The sequence below is a fragment of the Dendrobium catenatum genome, unplaced genomic scaffold (genome assembly GCF_001605985.2).
Source record: "Dendrobium catenatum unplaced genomic scaffold, ASM160598v2 fragScaff_scaffold_740, whole genome shotgun sequence".
NCBI lineage: Eukaryota > Viridiplantae > Streptophyta > Magnoliopsida > Asparagales > Orchidaceae > Dendrobium > Dendrobium catenatum.
The window spans coordinates 196,618-217,721 of NW_021319202.1; the positions used below are offsets into that span (position 1 = coordinate 196,618).

The following is a 21,104-nucleotide window of genomic DNA, read 5'->3' on the forward strand; positions in this document are numbered from 1 at the left end:
AAAAGTAGTGTAGAGGAGATCCATTGAACCATTCTAGTGATATCTATATATTGGATTTTCTTTCTATAATGCTATTAATGAAAATGAGTGCTTCAATTTTACTTCATATGTGGATAGATTCTCTAGTTTTGGATTGATAATGAAAATATCATATGTAGTAATGATAAGTTCTCTTATTCCTTAAGTAATTAAAATAATGTTTTCAATATTACCATATATTAGTTTAATGGACATAGTTTCCATATGTGTAATTAAAATTAGGTGTTATATGGAGCCTCAATGGAGGGAAGTAGGTATAGCCAGAAATATTAAATTAGTATGCGTCATACTTATGAGTAAGGTATGAAATGTACTAAAGTCTTTTGGAGATGAGATAATCTTAGGAAGTCAGTGGACATTCTCTGTTCCTACAAGATCGATAAAGATATAGGGATGCATATGCTCTGAATATCATTAAAATTAAAAGTGAATTCATTAGGAAAAATTTATATTCATCAATCCAAAACATTTTATTTATATAGTGAATTCATTATCTTTAACTAAATTTATTTAAGTAAGTGAATCTCAACAACATCCATTTTTATTTAGTAGGATGATTAATATAATTTTGGTAGACAGTACTAGTTTTTGCAAGTGTGCATATCTTACTTGCTTATATTAAGTTGGATTATTATAATTTTTATATCATAAAAAACCTATGAATTATTAGAGATTGATCAAGCCCTAAATTATTTCAAAATTTTATAGGTTACTCCATAGACCCCATCATATTTTTGGTGTAGTTGTCAGGGTCATATTTAAAATTTTTCAAAATTTTAACTATATATTTGAATTAATTGCATAGTTAGACCTACTTATTCTTTTATTGTTTTCTTTGAATTGTTAATTATATATTCTATTTTTACTGGTTGCATCCTTTATAACTATCAAAAGGAACATTTATCATTTGATCTGAATTTGAGAAAACCCTTTCTAAAATTTAGAAAATTAGTCAGGTTTTTAAAATGGCTAAACCAGAGTTAGAGAAAAATCATTCTAGACCTCTTAAGAATTACACAAATCCTTTAGTAGATGGAATTCATCTGAGCATAAGTATACCTATATTACAAGCTAATAATTTTGAATTAAAACTAATAATCACTCAAATGGTTCAAAGATCTTAGTTTGGGGGAACTCCTATAGAAGACCCCGAATTTTTATTTCTTAGAAATTTTTACAATATTTAAGTTCAATTGTGTTAGTTATGATGATATTATACTAAGATTACTTTCCTTTTTTCTTAAAAATAAAGTTAAAGAGTGGTTATACTATTTATTCCCATGTTCTAAAACAGCTTGGAATGAGTTGGTTTATAAGTTTCTTGCTAAGCATTTTCCACCTTAAAAAATTTCCAAACCTATAAATGACTTAACTTATTTTACTCAATTTAAAGGAGAATCCATTTATGAGAGTTGGGAATAATTAAATGAAATGCTTAGAAAGTGCTCTCATCATGAATTACCTAATTGGTTGGTTATTCAAACATTTTATAATGGATTAGTAGGATCTCTTAGATCTATAATTGATATTATAGCTAGAGGATAATTAGTGTCTAAGCCATTTGAAAAAGTTTATTAATTAATTGAATAAATGGATAGTAATAATTTTATTGTCCTGATGATAGGGTAAATCCTAAAAAAGTAGTCAAAATTTATGAATATAAAGCTTTATCATTCTTAAATGCACTAGTTGTAGAAATTTCAAGAAAATTGAATTATATATGAGTAAATTTTAGGATATGAATTGAATTCTTTGGAGAGAAAAATTCAATTGAATATAATACTACATAAGGGCTAGAAAATGTTAACATAATTAGAAGACAATATAATCCCTATTTAAATACATATATTCTAGGTTGTGTTGCAACTCGAGCTCACAATTTAAATTTTTTATGATAACAAATATTATGGCTCGCATCATTATGTCTCCTAGTGTTTGCATTCTATATTTATTTTTATGCGCACTAAAACATTTCAGGAATATCATGCACCTTCCAATGATGATTCAGAGCTCAAGATTGGGTAGAATAGGTTATGTTATAAAGAATTTGTAATATTCATTTATGTATTTATGATTTCTTGAGTCAAGTCCTATAAGGGTGTATGCTAGCTTGGTGACCATACACACACACACACACACTTAAAGGGAGTAAAATTTTGTCAAACTAGAAGATCAAAATTTTAACTAATCATGCTTTAAAATTTATATCACAATGTATGATCAACTCATATAAATGACTAACTTTGATAATCATGTATTTTAAACTAATCATATTATACGATTCACATTATACATAATGATCTATTTAAATCAAGAAACCAAGCTACCAATCATAATTTTGAAATTAATTTTTCATTTGAATCACACTGTATGATATACATTGTACTTATGATAGATGATAATCATTCCTAAATTTATCCTATGATTAGAGGAGTAATTATGATTAATTTCTTTAAGTAGATTATACGAAATGATTGGTGTTGATAGTATTGTATGACCCAATCATTACATGGCATAATAATTAATCATCCACTATTTTACAAAAAAATAGCATAATCCCCAAACTAATAATACATGATGATCCACAATATCATATTGGACCATCATACAAACCTTTGAACTGATCGTATAGGACAATGCTGTTTGTACTAGCTGGAAGGGCTATTTTGAAGTAACTATACAATATGATCATAGATCATACTTGACGATCAATGCTGCTAGAATTGAGTTTCTAAGATTTTTCAAAGCCCTCTATTTCAGATTTCTCAAAAGAGTTAGTATGAGTATTTCACATGCATTGAGTCATTATTCTTCTAGAGAAAACTTGAAGAGAGAGCCTTGAAAGGCTTAGAAGAAAGGGTGGAGTTTGAGAGGAGAAGATCCTTGTGGTTTTTAAGAAAGTGTGGCAAGTGTTTCACATGGTTGCTATGACAATCTTGCAACTTAGTACCATCATAGTCAAGGTTTATCTTGAGGAAAGTTTTGGGAAAAAGAAGATCTCTTTGTAGTCAAAGGACCGAGATTCTCCATCGCACTAGAGAAGGTGAAAGGGACTCAAGGTTCTCTACATGTGAAAAGATTCTTGGTTCTCTGTCATCACCTGGAGGGTGAAAAATGATTTTAGGTCCTCTACCACACCGGGTTGGTGGAAGAGATTTTGTAAGGACTTCTCCACCTAGCTGTGGGTAGCTAAAGGAGAGGCACTAAGGGTTTAGTGCAATACTTGCAGAGGAGGTCTCCAAGAAGTGGATGTAAGTCAAGTTGAACAAAGCACTATAAATTTTGGTGCATTTTTTCTTATTACTTTTCACAGTTTATTTTTTTACAATTAACAGTGTGAGTGAAAACAATGATTTATCTTTTTATTGTAAATTTACTTTACTTTCACATCATGTTATAAAAAGATTTTCTTTTTGTTAATTTTTTTTACATATCCAATTCACCCGCCTCTTGGTTAGCCTCGGGACTAGTTTTATAAGGTCTATGACCTTCACGAACTTTTAAGTGGTATTAAAGCGGGATTCATAAATTAAGTTTTAGAAAACTTTTAAAAAAAATTCAATGGTTAACTTTAGAAATCATAATATTGCATAAGGATATTCAATCATGTGACCAACTTTATTTGAAAACATTTCTTTTAATTTTTTGAAAATTTGCATATCTATGTTCTTGCAATCAATTTATTATTGAATATTGCATATGATTCAAATTGGTTATTCTATACCATCATGTATTATAAATGTAGTCAAAACTTATACTTCTTTTACTCATTGATGTAGAATTTAATAAATCAATGCTCAATTGAATACTAAATGCTTGAATTGTTCTTTTTATATTTTAAATTCTTAATATTGCATAAAATTTTCTACATATACTACTGGAAAAGAAATTTTGGATAAACTATGCATTACATATGAAGGTATTAGTGAAGTCAAGCAATCTAAGTAAAATATTTTAGTGCATGATTATGAACTATTTTTCATGAAACCTTATGACACTTCCTAGACATGTATAAAAGGTTCACTCAAATAGTAACATCCTTACATACTTTAGGTAGAGATCATTTAAACTTTGAAAAGGTCATTAAAATTCTATGTTATCTACCTGATAAATTTAATTCTAAAGTCACTTCTATATCTGAATCATAAGTCTTGAATGATTATTCTATTAATAATCTAATTGGCTCCCTCATTTCCTACGAGCAAAGTGTGAGTCAAAGACTTTTGGATGTAGGTAAAACTATAGTGCTAAAAGCTAAAGACATGGATAAAAGCAACTTGGTAGATGATGAGAGTAAGAAAATATTATAAATAACAAGTAAATTTCAAAATCTACTGAATTGCAAGCATCAACATGAACAAAAGAAGAATAAAGGTAAAAAAGGTATGAATTTTAAGATTTCCTCCGACTTTTTTTATTTTGGGTATAGGAAACCCAAACATACGAAAAATTAGTGCCCTAATATAAAAACTCTTCATGCAAAAGAAAGGGTAAAAAAAATTTAATCATAATAAGAAAAAATAATAAAAAACAAAAGATCTCTTGGGCATACCTAGCTTCTAAATCATCAGACCAAGAGCAAGAGGATGAGGTATAAAGTCTTATTTGTGTGTTTAAATGTCTTATAGTTAGTGCATGTGTGTATTCTCTTTGCTTTATTTTTGTTCGCTATAAATGCTTTTATTTTCTATGTTGTTTTAGTATTTTTGTTTTATAGTAAGATATTTATGTTTGTAATCTTTTAAATTTTATTCTATGTATGTTTTTTAGGATACCCTCTGATCAACACATACAAATAAGATTTCACATTATATTTACATAAGAGAATCAAATCACTTCTCTCTAATCACATTTATTCTTAAAATAAAAAGTTTACCTTCTTTTTACTTAAAAATTTTGGTAAGTGATTATTGGATTCTCTAAATAGTTAAAGGAAGAGAAATTGACGAATATCCCTCTTCCTCTAACTACTTTAGGGGTGATACTTCTTTTTGAATAAAAATATTTAAAATTAAAAATTGGACCTAGAAATAGAGATCTGCTTCATCTCTTATGAATATTTTTAAAAGTAAATGAATCCCCTTAAAGTTTTCTTAATCAAGTTGTTTGTTTCTATCACATGGATTGGGTTTTTCTTTATGGTTTACTCTTCTTCATATAAGAGAGTGATGTCTTCCTCTCTTATATTTGGAAGATAATCTCACAACTAAGAGTACTTTTTTTTTTGATAGATTGCAAATTGCATTAATCCAAATAAAAACTAAGTACAAGTACTAAAGGGATCACAATCCTCCTTTAACAATCTAAGAAATGAAGGAGGAATGTTGTAAAAAGAAAAACTATCAAAAACAAAACTATTTTCTAAAGCAATAGTAGCACAAAGATCTGCTACTTTATTACACTTTCTATTAACATGTTGAAAACTGATTTTATTAAAATCATTTAGGAAGAATAGCTCTTTTTCCACCCAATTATCCAATTGCCATTTGGATTTATTCATTGAGTGTTGAATGAATTTGATGATGTTAAGATTATCACTTTTAATGATAACCCCTTTGCTCTCCATCATCCAACTTTGTATGAACTCCCTTATTGCTAGTACCACCTCCATCTCCAACTGTGTAAGATCCCAATGAACTCTAGTCTTCCCGAATGCAAGGATCAACTTTCCTTTATGGTCTCTAAATATACCTCCAATTCCAGCTTGATTCGAACTCAATATAGAAGCATCGACATTAATTTTTATCCAATCTAGAGGTGGAGGGTGCCAAGTTTCATGAGACTCCCTTAGGAGATTAGCACCCTAGTTATCTAGAATTGGAATTAATTGGATCATGTCTATATACAACACATTTGCTGCAACCATCGAATAAGGAAGAGCAGATTTTCCATGCTTCACTTCATTCTTGTTTTTCCAAGATAAAAAAATAGTTGCACAATACATCTTAACAATACTAATATGTTTAAAAGATAGGCTTCTTAGTTCCTTGAAACAACTTTCCAATGAAACAAAGATCGGAATAAAGAAGACCCATTATGTAATCTTGAGAATAACCTCCTTTAGATACTTGCAATGAACAACAATACATGAATAGCTATCAATCTCCTGACATCCTCTAGCACATAACTCATCATTGCTTAGCCTTCTATATTTGAGAAATTGATTTGTAGGAATTGTATTTTTACTCAATCTCCACCAAAATAATTCCACTCTTGGATTAAGATTAAGTTTCCTAAACCATTCATAATATCCATAGTCCTTATCCTTAATATTAGCTTCCATCAATTTTTCATAAGCTAAAACAATTATAGATCTTCTTGAATGTTGAAATATAGCTTCCATTTGATCATCTTCATGAATAGAGCCAATCTGAATCTCCATCTATAAGAATCTACCATGTACTAGAAGAATTCCTCTTGCATTCCCCATTGAAAATATTATCACCATATGTCAAAAACATATTTCTATGTAATAATAAGTTAGTATTTTTTATAGCATTCCATGCCAACCTTACTCTGAGCGGACCTGTTCTAAGAATTACAGAGTGAATTCCCAAGCCTCCAACATTTTTCGGTTTACAAAAATCCTCCCAAGCTACATATTGTAACCCGCTTCTTCCATTTGGTTTGTACCAAATGAAATCACTATTAATCTTGTCCATCTCATGCAGCAATTTTTTTTGAACCAAAGAATGAGTAATTAAATAATTTGGCAATGATAACAAAGTTGATTTTACCAAAATTATTCTTCCTCCCATAGATAAAGTATTACTTCCCCAAGCATTTAGTTTATCCAAAACATTATTCAACAATTCTTGAAAATCATTCATACCCAACTTTCTCATAATTATTTTAATTCCCAAGTATTTCATTTCCTTTACTACTTTATATCCAAGTCTTCTAGCAAGTTTATTCTTAATGGATCGTTTGACAAACTTACCAAATATAATTTGAGACTTGTTGATGTTAACCCGTATCCCAATCCATCCAAAGAATCCCACAATAATTATCTTCATTAATCCAGCTAAATGTTATTTTGCTTGAGCAAAAAGTAGCACATTATCGGCATATAAAAGATGAGTAATCTTCTCACTAAGAGACACCTAAACACCCAAGTCATTACCTCTTTGTTTACTAGCACTTGAAAAGAGTTGAGAACACATGATAAACAAGTAAGGTGATAGTCGACACGCCTGATGAAAACCACATTCTGCATTTATCCATCATGGGTTCCTTCCATTCAATATAATAGAGAACTTTGCATTTATAACCCATTCCATAATGCGATCAGAAAACTTAGATGGAAATCCATACAAAATAAGAATGTGTTGTAATGTTGGCCATCCCATGCTATCATAAGCATGCTCCATATCCAGTTTGATTGCCATCAAACTATTTTTCTTTTTTGATATTCTAAATTTATTGAATATCTCTTGAGCCAATATATAATTTTTTGACTTACTTCTACCAAGAATGAATGCCATTTGTTCCTAAGAAATGATTTTTTAAATACATACTTTAATTCTATTAACCATCATAGTTGCAACTTTATATGTGGTTTGACATAGACTTATTAGCCTATAATTGGATGACAAGATTGGGTTCTTTACCTTAGGAATTAACATAATTAAAGTGTATGTCCATTTATTATGCATCAATCCAATCTTAAATAACTCCTTAACAATTGTCCAAGTAACTTCCTAAATAATGCTCCAATAGAACTTGAAGAAAGAAGAAGTCACACCATCACTGCCCGGTGACTTGCTATTACCCTGTTGAAAAACTGCGTTATTAAACTCTTATTCAGTAAACTCAGCCTTGAGTATTTCCAAATCTTTGATCGTTAATTTTTTATTTTCAGATAGTAGAGGGCACTCATTCATATTGCATTTTTTGGATCTCCACTTCTTATTGAAGAGTTTCAACAAAACTTCTTCAATTTGTTCAAACTCTTCTAGCACATTATTGTTTTCATCTTTAATTTTCCTTACAATATTCCCATTCCTCCTTACCAAGGCAAAATTATGGAAGAACCTAGACTTTCTGACTCCTTCTTCAAGCCATCTCACCTTAGCCCTTTGGTTCCACAAAGTAGATAATCTTCTTAAAGTAATATTTAACTCATGAACTTTACTTCGGAGAAGCAACAAGTTTTTTTAATTGATACCTGCATCTGAGGTCTCATCCATTTATAGATCCAATATTTCCTTTTTTAATTGGTCTTTAGGCAAGCATAAGTCTTCACATTTATTCTTGTTCCAAAAGAAGAGTGCTTTTAAAGTTCTTCTAAGTTTCCTATGCAAGATGTTCACTTCATTGCCAAAATCAATTTCTTTCCAAGAATCTACCACTATATTCCAGGCAGCAAGGTAAGATCTCCAAGTATCTTCAAATTTTATACTCTTTGCTTTGTTGTATTGCTTCTCATCTAATATGAAAACAATAGTACTATGATCAGACGCAATCCTTGCAAGGTGTGTGATTTTTGCTAATGGAACCAATTGTAATGCAGTAGAATTCAACAAACACCTATTAAGCCTCTCCCATATTCTAGCTGCTCCCTTATTGTTACACCAAGTAAATCTTGGTACAACCAATTCAACTTCATGAAAATCATTATTGATCATGAATGCCTTCATCTCTCTAGGTCCTTTAGAAAAAAATGAACATTTTACCTCCTTTTTTGTCCTCCTTACTTACTTTTTTGTCCCTCTTACTTAAAATGCAATTGAAATCCCCCCCCCCCCCCCCCCTCCCTAATTGAAGGAATGCTATTCACCATGCACTTCTCAAGCTTATCCCACAACAAACTTCTTTCATGATAATGCTTGTTCACATAAACCATTACTATATTCCATCTCCCCATAGAAAGAGTAGTAAGAGCCCCAAACACCATTTGAGAGGAATGCTCAACCACATTGAATGACACCAATTTATTATTACATAAAACAAAAATTCCATCGGCTATACCTTCAACTGGATGATGGAAAAAATCCCAATCAATCCAAATGATACTGTTAACTTCTCTTTTATTAATGTTTGATAACTTAGTCTCAGTCAAACCAATAAAAAAAAATATTATGATCCCTAACAATTTCGTCTTTGTAGCCCCCCTACAATTCCTAAAAACAAAAGAAGACATTTAAATAATCAAAGGGGAGAAAATCCCCGTCTTTTTTACTTTCTCTTTCTTTGCCTCTTTTCTTTCTATTTTCATGTTAAACAGGTCCCAAAGACCTTATCTCTTTTGCTAGTGCAAGACCCTTCCAATGATTCCTTAAATTTGGTTTCTATTCAGGTGGAACCAAATCCAATTATTGTGGATGATTTGGCTAAAGAACAAAGAGTTAATCTTAACCCTACCTCTTCTATAGTAGTGATCCTCATAAAATGAATGACCGTAATATTGTTGCCAATCTTAATAATGAATCCATCTATATTGAGCCTTATTTGGAGGATCATTTTGTTAAAACTATTATTGTTGAGGGGGAAATTGTTCAAAATGACTTTACTACTCATGTTACCTCCATATCCGAGGTTTAGAAGATAGATGGTACCATTGTGCTCAATGAAACCAATATGGAAGGTGATGTGTTCTTTGAGGAAAGAAAATATCCTCTCTCTAGAAGACACTCATATATGATTAATGATAGAAATTTTCCTTTGAATGATAATTATCATATTGATGTTTTTACTGACACTGAGGATATGGACATGCTAGCTAAATGCTTTGCTAGAGATGATAATGATACAAGTTTTACCAAGGGTTGTGGTAGGAGAGGTAGGAAGCCCAACATTGTTCTACATACTCCCCTCCAAACTCGATCGCATACTTCTCATAAATAATTTTCTTTATGTTTAACTCTATTATTTGGAATGTTAGGGGAATTGATTACCCTTCTTCTAAAATTAGAGTGAAGAACATTTGTCGTATTTATAATGGTTCTCTTTTTGTCCTTCTTGAGCCTCTTATCTCTTATGATAAGTTAATTAGTACTTCTAAATGCTTCAATTTTAAACATGCTTTGTCTAACATTGCCAATAAAATTTGGGTGTTTTTGAAAGATTATGTTAGGGTTGACATTATTGGTGATTTTAATCAAGTGATTCATTGTAATATTGAGAGTTATAATTTTCAATGTTGTGCTTCCTTTGTTTATGCTGCATCATCTCGTTATAACAGAAAGATTTTATGGGATCAAATTATTAAATTTGATGGTATTATTCAATCTCCCTTGGCTTGGGGGAGGGGACTTGAATACCATTGCTAACCCGTCTGAGCGTAGAGAGGGTTCTCTTCCTATCTATCATTCTATGAAAGATTTTAATAGTATGATTATGTATTGTTACCTTATTGATATTGGTTTCTCTGGTGATACTTTTACTTGGTATCGTGGGCATTTATAGAGAAGGAATAGATTGAGTTCTATTTTATGACTATTGGCTGAATTCTTTTGATTATACTAATGTTGATCATCTTAGTAGGACCCTCTCTAATAATTCTCCTCTTCTTATTAAAATCAAGCATAGATTGAGAGATTTTACTTCTCAATTTAGATTTCAAAACTTGTGGTTAGTTCATGATTCTTTTATGAACGTGGTGAAGGATAACTGGCTTGCTCCTCTTCATCTGGATAAGGCAATTTCTGGTATGCATAGATTATGGAACAAGATGAAATGACTTATGTTTATTCTTAATTGGTGGAATCATAATGTTTCTAAGAATCCTTTTTCTAACATTTTAATTGTTGGGGATAAGGTGAATTGTAAGGAGAATTAATGCCAATTATTTCCTTCTGAATCTAACTTTTGTTTACTAAGAGAAGCTATAGATTGGCTTCATAAATTATTAGCTCAGGAGGAAATGTTTTGTAAGATGTTGTTAAACATCTTGTTGAAGGTGACAACAATACAAAATATTTTCATGACTTGTTTAAAAGGAAACACACTATTAATCACTTTCACAAAATTAATTGGGTTTATGGGTTTCTTACTGAGGATGATGTTAAAATTGCTAACTTAGCTGTTCAACATTTTCAAAATCATTTGAATAAAAATTTCAACCATTCCCCTACTGATAAACATAATATTATTCCTTCTCTTATTACTCATGATGACAATTTTTCTTGTCTAAGCCCCCATCTTGGGATGAAGTTAAATATACTATTTTTGGTATGAATTCTAAGTTGGAGGCTGGGCATGATGGTTTCACATCCAAGTTCTTCTAGAAAACTTAGTATATCATTGGTGAGGATATGTTTTCTGCTGTTCTTGATTACTTTGATGGTAACCCTATTCCTAAATTTTTTACTGCTACTTCTATTGTGCTTATTCCTAAGAATAACACAATTACTTATTGGAATGTTTTTAGGCCTATTAGTCTTTGCACCTTTTTATTATAAACAGATTTCTAAGATTTTAATGAATCATTTAATGATTTTTTTACCCAAGCTTATTTCCCCATTTCAAATGGGTTTCTCAAAGGCAGTGCTATTACAAATAATATCCTTTTGGCTAAAGAATTTTGTCATGATTTGGATATTAAAGCTAGAGGTGGTAATATGATTTTGGAACTTGATATCGCAAAGGCTTATGATAATATTGATTGGAATTTCCTTTATGATATTATGAAGTTATTTGGTTTTGATTTAAATTTTATCAATCTCATTAGATTTGTATTGAAAGCCCTTATTTCTCTATCATTATAAATGACAAGACTAATGGTTTCTTTAAGGATTCCCATGGCCTGAGATAGGGTGATCCCATCTCTCCGGCTCTTTTCATAATTACAGCTGATTATATTTCTAGATGTCTTACGGATCTCTTTGAGAAATGTCCTAGCCTTTACTTTAAAACTTTAGGTGGTTTTCATATTTCCCATTTATGCTTTCCTGATGATTTTATTATTATTATTTGTAATGCCTCTCTTAATAGGATTCATAGATTGTTGAAGTTTTTTCAACAATTTGAATTGGTGAGTGGCCTGGCTCTTAATAAACATAAATATGATTTTATTTATACTAAAAGAGTTTCTTTGGATTGCATTATGGCTATTAGAAATTTAACAGGTTTCAATCATGTTTTTTTGCCTTTAAAATACCTTGGCGTGCCTCTTTATAAGGGTACAAAGAAATCATTTATTTTTGACGATTTATTTTTGGTTGCGCAAAATAGACTTTCCTCTTAGGATTCTAACTTTTTGAGTTTTTGTGGTCGTTTAACCCTTATTAAAAGTGCTCTTTGTTCTATTCTTATTTATAGTTTTCAAACTTTGCTTCCTACTCAGGCTGTGTGTAACAGGATTGAAAAAATTTTCAATAAGTTTTTTTGGAGAGGAGCCAGTAATAGCTCTAAAATCCATTAGTCTTATTGGAATAAATGTTGTGGTGCTTTTGACGAAGGGGCTCTTGGTTGTAAGTCTTTGAAGGATTTGGATTATTATTTTTATTTTAGATTATTGTATAATTTCCATGCTAACTTGAGATTTTGGGCTAAATTTATGAATGCAAAGTATTACGGGGGTAAGCATCCCCCCACATGTTGTTTTAATAAAGGTAATTCTAAAGTTTGGTATTGTATTTGCAAAGTTAAATGGGTGGTTAAGCCGTCTATCTGTTGGGGCCTTGGTAGTGGTAATACTTTCTTTCGGCAGGATCGTCTGTTGGGAGGCCTTTCCAATGATTATGTTATTAATACTTCCTCCAATGCTTCTGTGAAGGTTACTTATTATTTTACTGATAATGGTTGGGATGTTGAGAAGCTTTCCAATGTGTTACCTAGTTTTATCACTCAACAAATGTTGCAGATCCCTTTAAACATGGACTCTCTTGATGTAATGCTTTGTGCCTTATCTAAAGATAGTAAATTCAGTTTAATGGATACCTGGCATTCCTTTAGAGCTACAAAAGAGGTTTCTATGATTTTAAAAATGATATGGCATAAAAGTATTCCTTCTTTGATTTCTATTTTTGTTTGGCATATTTTACATAAGTTTATCCCTACGGATGACAATTTAATTAATCTTGGTTTCATCCTTCCCTCTAAATTCCAATGTTGCTTTCATTTGGACAATATGCATCATGTTTTTGTCTCAAGTCCTTGTGCTGTTAAGGCTTGGACTTATTTTTAGGATATTTTACACTTAAACTACTTTGATGCTAACATTTCTATTAAATCCTTACTTAACTATTGGTTTGTTAATATTAAAGGTCATATTAGGAATGATATTCCTTCTCTCATTCTATGGTTTTTATGGTTGTATAGGAATAATTCTCATTTTATTGGTGTGGTTATGAATCATCATAGAATTATTCAAAATGTTAAAGATAAGATTAGGGACCTTTTTTTTTTTGCTAATTTAATTTATGCTAAGAATTTCAAAAATTATCTTATAAATGTTGTTGACTTTGGGATTAAACTGTACATGGATGTTTGTCTTAAGCTTCCTAGAAGTATTTCTTGGTTGAAACTTCATAGTAATTTATTTAAGTTAAATGTGGATGCTGTTAAAACTAAACATATGTCGACCTGTGGTGGAGTAATCTGAGACTCCAACGGTAATTACTCATTGAGTTTTGCTGACCGTCATTTTAATTGTGATGTTAATACTGCTACCACTTTTGCTATCCACTTTGGTTTAAGGTTGTGTTTTCCTCCCAATTGAATTAGTTTTATGGTGGAGGTTAGTTCTTCTTATTGTTATGAGTCTATTATTTTGAGGAATGATAAGAATTATTCTCCTGATCTTTTTTACATGAGGAGGGAAATTAAGAATTGGTTGAGCAAGTGTAATTTCTCCCTTTTTTTATTGCTATGGAGGGGAATGCTTTTGCTAATGCTATAGCTAGGTTGATTTGTGGGTTGGATTCCTTGGCTGACTTCATTAGTTCTAATTTACTTCTTCATGTTAGGGGTATTTTAAAGTTTGATTAAATTAGTGTTCCTTATGTTATTACCTAAGGTACTTGGTTTGTCTAGTTTATGTTTAAGTTCTTGCTATTTTGTTGTGATCTCTCTCGGTTGGCTATGCCCTCTTCTTATCATCTGGGTTGTCTTTATACCTTCTCTAGTGTTATTGCAAATTTTGGTGGATGCGTATACTGCAATCGACGATTTTGTTATGTCCTTGTGGTTGAGGCTAGTTAAGATTTGCAGATTATTGCCTTTCAATTTCTTTGATTTCTCTCAATTTTACTTATGGAAGATTTTTGTTGTGAACTGTGAGGTTGGTGAGGCTATGTGGAGGCTGTTGTTTTTTATTGCTTGGCTGGTTTGGCAGCCTTTCACAAGTGTTGGGTTATTTACATTTCATTTTGGTTGTTCTGCTTGCAGTTTTAATTTGTCTGGTGCACATTATGGGATATTGTTGCTTGTTTTCATGTTATGTCTTGGGAGTGATGTGGTCTCTTATGGACTATTACTGGTCAGTTTATGGGTTATATGGTTTTCTTACCTAAGGGATCTCTCTTTGTTCTTGGTGATTTGTTTCTTGTTGATATTCATGGGCTTACTGCTATGAACTTTATGCTGTACTATCTGGTTCACAAGGGTTGGCTGATTAGACTTAGCCTTATTAGGTTGGGTTGTCTTAATTTTTGTGGTAATTGGAATTTCCATTGGTGCTATAACCTTATTAATTTATATTATACTATTATTTTTGCTTTTTTGTCTATTATCCTCTTATGTAGATTGCTTTCAATGCAGGTTTTGTTGCGGTGGAGCTGTTCAGGAGGACTTTGGAGCTTAATATTGTTTTTTTGTACCTCTATGGTCTTTTGGGTGCTCGCTCTTGTGCACCGTAGACTGTACCTACAATTTTTTGTATATGTGCTTTGTAGGGAACTTGAGCTCATAAGTTTTTTTAATTTTATTTTTGTAGCCCTTCGGAGTAGTAGTGAGCTTGAGTTCCCTTTAAGGGTCTTGTAATTATTTTTTATATTAATGTGTAGGCCCCTCCATGGGTTTCCCATAAAAAAAGTTATACCTTTTTGTATTAATTTTTAAAGTAAAAAAGAAAAATAAGAATTAAAGATTTAATATGAATAGTTTAAAATTTGAAATTGTGAGCAATCTTAATTTGGAATTAGTAATCTTATCTAATCCTTATATTAAATTCATTAAGGTTGAAAAATGATTCAAAGCAAAAATTGATATTCAAAATAATTTACTATATACTTAAAAAAAATAGTACATTCAAAAATTAGTACTGTCAAAAGCTTTGGATCCAATTAGAATCTTATATTTAAATTAATAAAGGATAAACTAAGAAATCTAGTATAAATGACTAATAAATGTTTCAATTTTAACTACTAACATATATAATCATTATACTACATTACTCACTGTAAAATTAAAATAATAATAATTAAATCTCTAGCCTATAAATTCAAATTAAGCTATAATAAAGATGAATGATTAGTGTAATTATTGTTATTTTTCTCGACTAAAATTATAATCTTGTTCATTTTAACTACTTTTAAATAATGATGTATTATCATATATTTTAGTAATTTTTTATGATCAATTTTTACTTTGATTAGTCATTTAAACAGAACTACAAAAATTTTAATTTTTTTTCTAAAGGACAAGAAAGAGTTTAAGCTAGGGAGAATATGATAAGCATAAATAATTTGTATTTTGTGTTATATTTTTAGTGAAAATGTGTTGTTTTAGTCAAGATATGCAGGAAAATAAAGAAAAGGTACATTATCCAGGATCGCAGTGTCAAAGAAATCAACCCCGCCGCACCTTCAAGGTACCAGTGCAGCATAATAAAAAGGATAGTGTGGTTCCCGCTTCTTTGTCGGGCAGCATTGCAACATCAAAATTTCAACTTAGTAGTGCCAAGCTTACTATCTTCAAGCCCCACAGCATCATAACCTATTACACCATGGGAGAAAAATTATTCTTCCAATGCCATAATATTCAAAATTCAATAGTACCATGATATAGTAGTTGTAACTTACCAAGGAAATGATCCATCAGTGAAACTATGTGACCGTTCACTAAGGAACTAATCCATGTTAGCAAGGACTAAGGTGGAGCAAGATTAGTGGCGTAACAATATTATTTCATTTGTTGGTCACAGCATCGTCAACCTTACAAGCATCACAGTGCTAGTTGCCTACTTTATATTTTTTTATAAGTAGTCACTGTATTATATTTGTAAGGGAGTTCACTCACTAAGATAATTTTAGTATAATTTAAAGTGCTTCTCCAAATTTCTCTTAGGGTGATAACTAAGGGAATTCATAAAAGTACAGATACCATTATTAGAGTGTTGGGCTTGTGTTTGTGTAAATAATTCTATAAGTAAAAGGAGTGTAGAGTAGATCTATTAAACCATTCTTATGTTTTCTATATCTTATTTTTTTATGATGTTATTAATGAAAAAGAATTTACTTAAATTCTACTCCTTGTACGGCTAAATTCTCTAGTTTTGGATTGATGATGTAAATATCATATTTCATAATAATGAGTTCCCTTATTCCTTAAATGATTAAAATGATGTTTTCAATATTACTAGATATTAATTTAATGCATATAGTGCTCATATGTGTAGTTAAAATTAAATGTAATATGGAGCCTCGATGGAGGGAAGCATGCATAACCAAGAATAATGACTTAGTATGCATTTTACCTATGTATAGGGTATGAAATGTACTAAATTCTTAAGTACATGATAAAATTGATGGAAGTTGGTGGATATTCTTTTCCACTACAAGCTCAACAAAGATATAGAGATGCATATGCTCTGAATAACATCCAAATTAAAAGAGATTCTTTAAGAAAACATATTATTTATATTCATCAATCTAAAACATTATAAATTTATAGTATATTCGTTAAATTTATCAAATTTTTATTTAAGTGATTAAATCTCCATAACATAAATTTTTATTGAGTAGGATAATTATTATAATTTTAGTAGACATTACTAGTGTTTACAGGTGAGCATATTTTCCTTGTGGGATATATACTCTACTCTATCACTTTATTACTTAATTTCGTACATATACTTTCATATATTTTGTGGGATTTTTAAAATTTTTTTATATCAATGAAAATCTATGCATTATTAGGGATTAACAAAGCCCTAAATTAATTCACAAATTTATAGGTTTCTCCATAGACCCCATCATCTAGTTGAAGACTATAAATTTAACATTGCTTGAGAAGCAACCCAATTATGTTTTTATTTTTAACTCTTTTATTTTGTAGTTTGTCATATGTGTATGTGATTTGAATTATTTATGAAGTTCATTAATTTTTATTTTGGCTAAGTTATGAAAACTTTCCTATGAAAATCTCTTATGGTTTAAATTGAACTAGTATATTATCGTTGATGTTTGATGCACCAGACCATTTTCCTGTCAAGCACTAAGATGTTCAAAAATAAATTATAGTGCTAAATTTTTCAAAAGAATTTCTAGATTTCATCACTATAGCATTGTATATTTGGGAGTTCTATTATGCCTTACAGAGTTTCTCGGAGTTGTAAATTCAAGCACTATAACATTTGGCTAGTTTTTTTCCATAGTATTGATAGCAATGTAGTCACTATTTCATACTCTCATAGATTTTCATTATCAAGCTTTCTTGTGTTCCATAGATTTGTACACAGTTCCATAATGTTAAGTAAAAATCATTATTTTATTAGTTAGTGCACCATAGTGGTAGTCTTTCTTAGCAACATAGAGCTCTCATGTGTTAAATGCCACAACATTTCTCTAATAAAAAAATGAGCAATTTAGTTTCCAAAACCTCTGCCACAGCGCCACATGTCCCATGCACTGTAGCAACAATCAGTTTGGTATTTTTTCATTTTGTGTTATTAAGTACCATAACATTGTTCCTTTTAGCACTACAATGCTCATACTATTAATAAATTGTATGTGTATTTTTATATTATTTTCACTATATATTTTTTATCTCTATTTCTCTCCAAGTTTTGCATAATCTCAATTTGTGTGTATTTTATGACCAAGGAACCTAAAAATGTTTAGCAATTGGAAGTGTGCCTCATCCTCCTTTGATAAGACCTTATTCATATTTTTTGAAGCTAAGTTATAATATAATGTAATTGTGGTGAGTAAAATTTGTATTTCTGAGAAAGGATTTAAAACACAAGTGGGTTTTTTTATTAAAATCTATGGAGGGGCCTAAAAATTGAAATTATAAGGCCCTTAAGAGGGACCTTCAACTCTTTATTTCTCTGAAGAGCTACAGAAAAAAATTAAAAGAAAACCTACAAGCCAAAAGGCCCCTTTAAGAAAAATCATAAAACCTAGGAAAACTCTAGGGTAACCAAGAGCTATCACCTAGAAACAAAAGATCTATTCAAACACATTAAATACAATTTATCAATAAAAAAGCATAACTTGAACCCACAGCAGCTAGCCAAATCACCTGTGAAAAATAAAGGTTATAATAGAAAGTGATAATATAAGGAGTATCAAAGAAGTTAAAGAGCAAGTAGGATAAGTTGAATGTAACATAACTAACAGAAATAAAAATTACATAGAGCATAATCACAAAATTAGTTGAAGTAAACTTGAGCAACCTATAGTTGAGTGGATAAGTAGCCCACAAAAAATTCCAAAGAAAATTTAACTAATTACCATAGGCATTAAGAAAAAACCCAACAGCAAACCCTTAACAACACATAAATAAACATTAACCTACAGGAAGTCCTTGAACATAAAGAAGCCCAAAATAAAGCTAAAACTGAGCATGTATCTAAGAAAGATAACAAATAAAAATAATAACAAAGGTACACAACCATAGCTCACAGGCAACAGATCTGAAGAAAGAAAATAATAAATACCTAGGGCTCTAACAGCGTAATAAAGAAACTATATTAAAACATGGATTGGAGAAGAATAGATAATAGATAAGCATAGCTAGAAATAATAAATTTAAATATTCTAATAATGAACACATTATTTGGAAAAGCACTCTCAGAAGAAAAATAAGCCACCATACATAACAATGATGAAATAGAAAACCCATATTTAATAGAGACCCAAACCAAAGAAACTATTAAATTGAGGGTGGTAAGGCCACTTAAGTTCAAGAATGTTGTACCTAAATTTACGTCAGGAAATAAACCCAAAAGCCACTCAATTCTACTCCCAAACCAACCCAGGAAAAACATCCTGCATAGGAAGAGAGGAAAGAAGCAGATATAGGAGCAATGGGATTGATTATATAAAAGCAATGTATAACCCAAATTCCACACCCACCAGCCCAAAAGGATTGCAAGATAGTATGCATAATCTAAGCAATCACCATCTTCCAGGAAATCTATAAGACCCATGGAATCATAGGTAGGGAAAACTAAATCTACACATTAGTACAACTAAACATGAACAACCACCAAAAATAGCCAACTCTTCCACACATAGTTCCAACCAAACCATAAAAGAACAGCCCAAATAAACCCAATATGGGAATAGATGAGCAAAAATATAGGTTTAAAGAAAGAAAATAAAAGCTACACTGAGGGCTCAAATTCAACCAATCACTACAAATGATTACATGGAAGAGAAAAAAATAACACTCAATAAAATTATAAAAAACATCGATTCACTTAACATGATATGCTTGGTCACAAACAACTCCAAAAAGAAACAACAGAAAACTGCAATGCATAACAACTATAACACAAAACAGCAATAATCAAACCTAAAAAAAAAAAAAAAAATTAGAGATAGACAAATATACTTAACCCAGAAAAGGATAAAATTAAAAAGGCCTACATGGATAAAATATTAATAGGATATAGATAACCAAGGATCCAAAAAGAACCTTAAGAGAGACCACCCCAAGAAATTACTTAAATCTAATGGAAGGAAGGCCCAAACAATCTAACCAAACTAACCCCTTGAGCTTGGTTGGAAGAGAATTCCTAGCATATTCCATAAAAACAATAAGGGCAAAGATGTTCTGGTATGAATGATGAAGGTAAGTTAGGTTTTAAGAACTTGGATGATATGGCTCGTAGCTTTTCTTATAAAATGTGATTCAATTTAAGATGCAAGAAGAGCCGTTGGTCTAAGTTCATGACCTTTAAATACTGTGTTGGAAAACACCCTCTTAACTAATTTTTTTTTAGAAAAGGAGACTCTTTCAACTAGAAAAGGCTTTATTCCATTAAATGAGATGCTAAGAATTTTATTCAATGGGGTTTGGGGAGGGGTGATATCTTTTTTTTGAAAGATAATTGGTTAGGTCTCTCTTCTATTGACTCATTGTTAAATACCCATATTATTAGTGCTTGTAAAGTTTTTGATTTTATTCAGGAGGGAACTATGAATGTGGATTAGCTTGCTGATGTTGTTCCTGAATTTGTCATCAACCTTATCCTTAAAGTTCCTTTATAACATGATCAGGATGATTTAACAATTTGAATGATGGGAGCTTTGTGCTTAAAATTGTTTGGAACTCTATTAGAATTATTCACCCTTATTCATAGATTTTATCCTCCATTTGGCAAAAAGGTATTATGGCTTCATATTCTATGTTAATTTTGTATTTCTTTAACAATTACATGATTTTTGATGATATCTTAAGGAAAAAAGGGTTTTCTATTATATCCAAATGTCAATGTTGTTATCATGTTGAAAAATTGAATCATGTCTTTGCTAATGGTCCCATTGCTCTAAATGTTTGGTTATATTTTGACAATATTTTTGTTTCACAATTTTTAAGACATATAAAAACATTATTAGCATCATGCATGATTGGATGGTCCCTACTAAGAAGCACATTCGTAATGTTTTACCCATTATAATCTGTTGGTTTTTGTGGAAAAGTAGGAATGAGGCAAAGCATGAAAACATTACTATGAATGCCTCGACCATTATCATTAGGATTAAAGACAAAGTTAGGTAAGTATACTTAGCAAATTTGATTAATTTTAGTTATTTTAAAGGTTGTTCTTATACAGCTAAGTTTTTTGGTATTCCTGTTGAGAATTTTGCTAATTCATCTAGAGATATTCTGGTTAAGTGGTTTAAACCTATTGTGGGTTATTATAAACCTAATACTGATAGTTCTTACAA

At 30.6% G+C, this 21,104-nt stretch overlaps 1 non-coding gene across 1 annotated transcript; it reads right to left on the minus strand.

The window, feature by feature from the left end:
• Positions 1–1,392: 1,392 nt before the first annotated feature.
• On the minus strand, positions 1,393–1,499 carry LOC114580017. Its single transcript, XR_003701323.1, has one exon. It is a non-coding gene; the product is annotated as a small nucleolar RNA R71 (small nucleolar RNA).
• Positions 1,500–21,104: the final 19,605 nt, after the last annotated feature.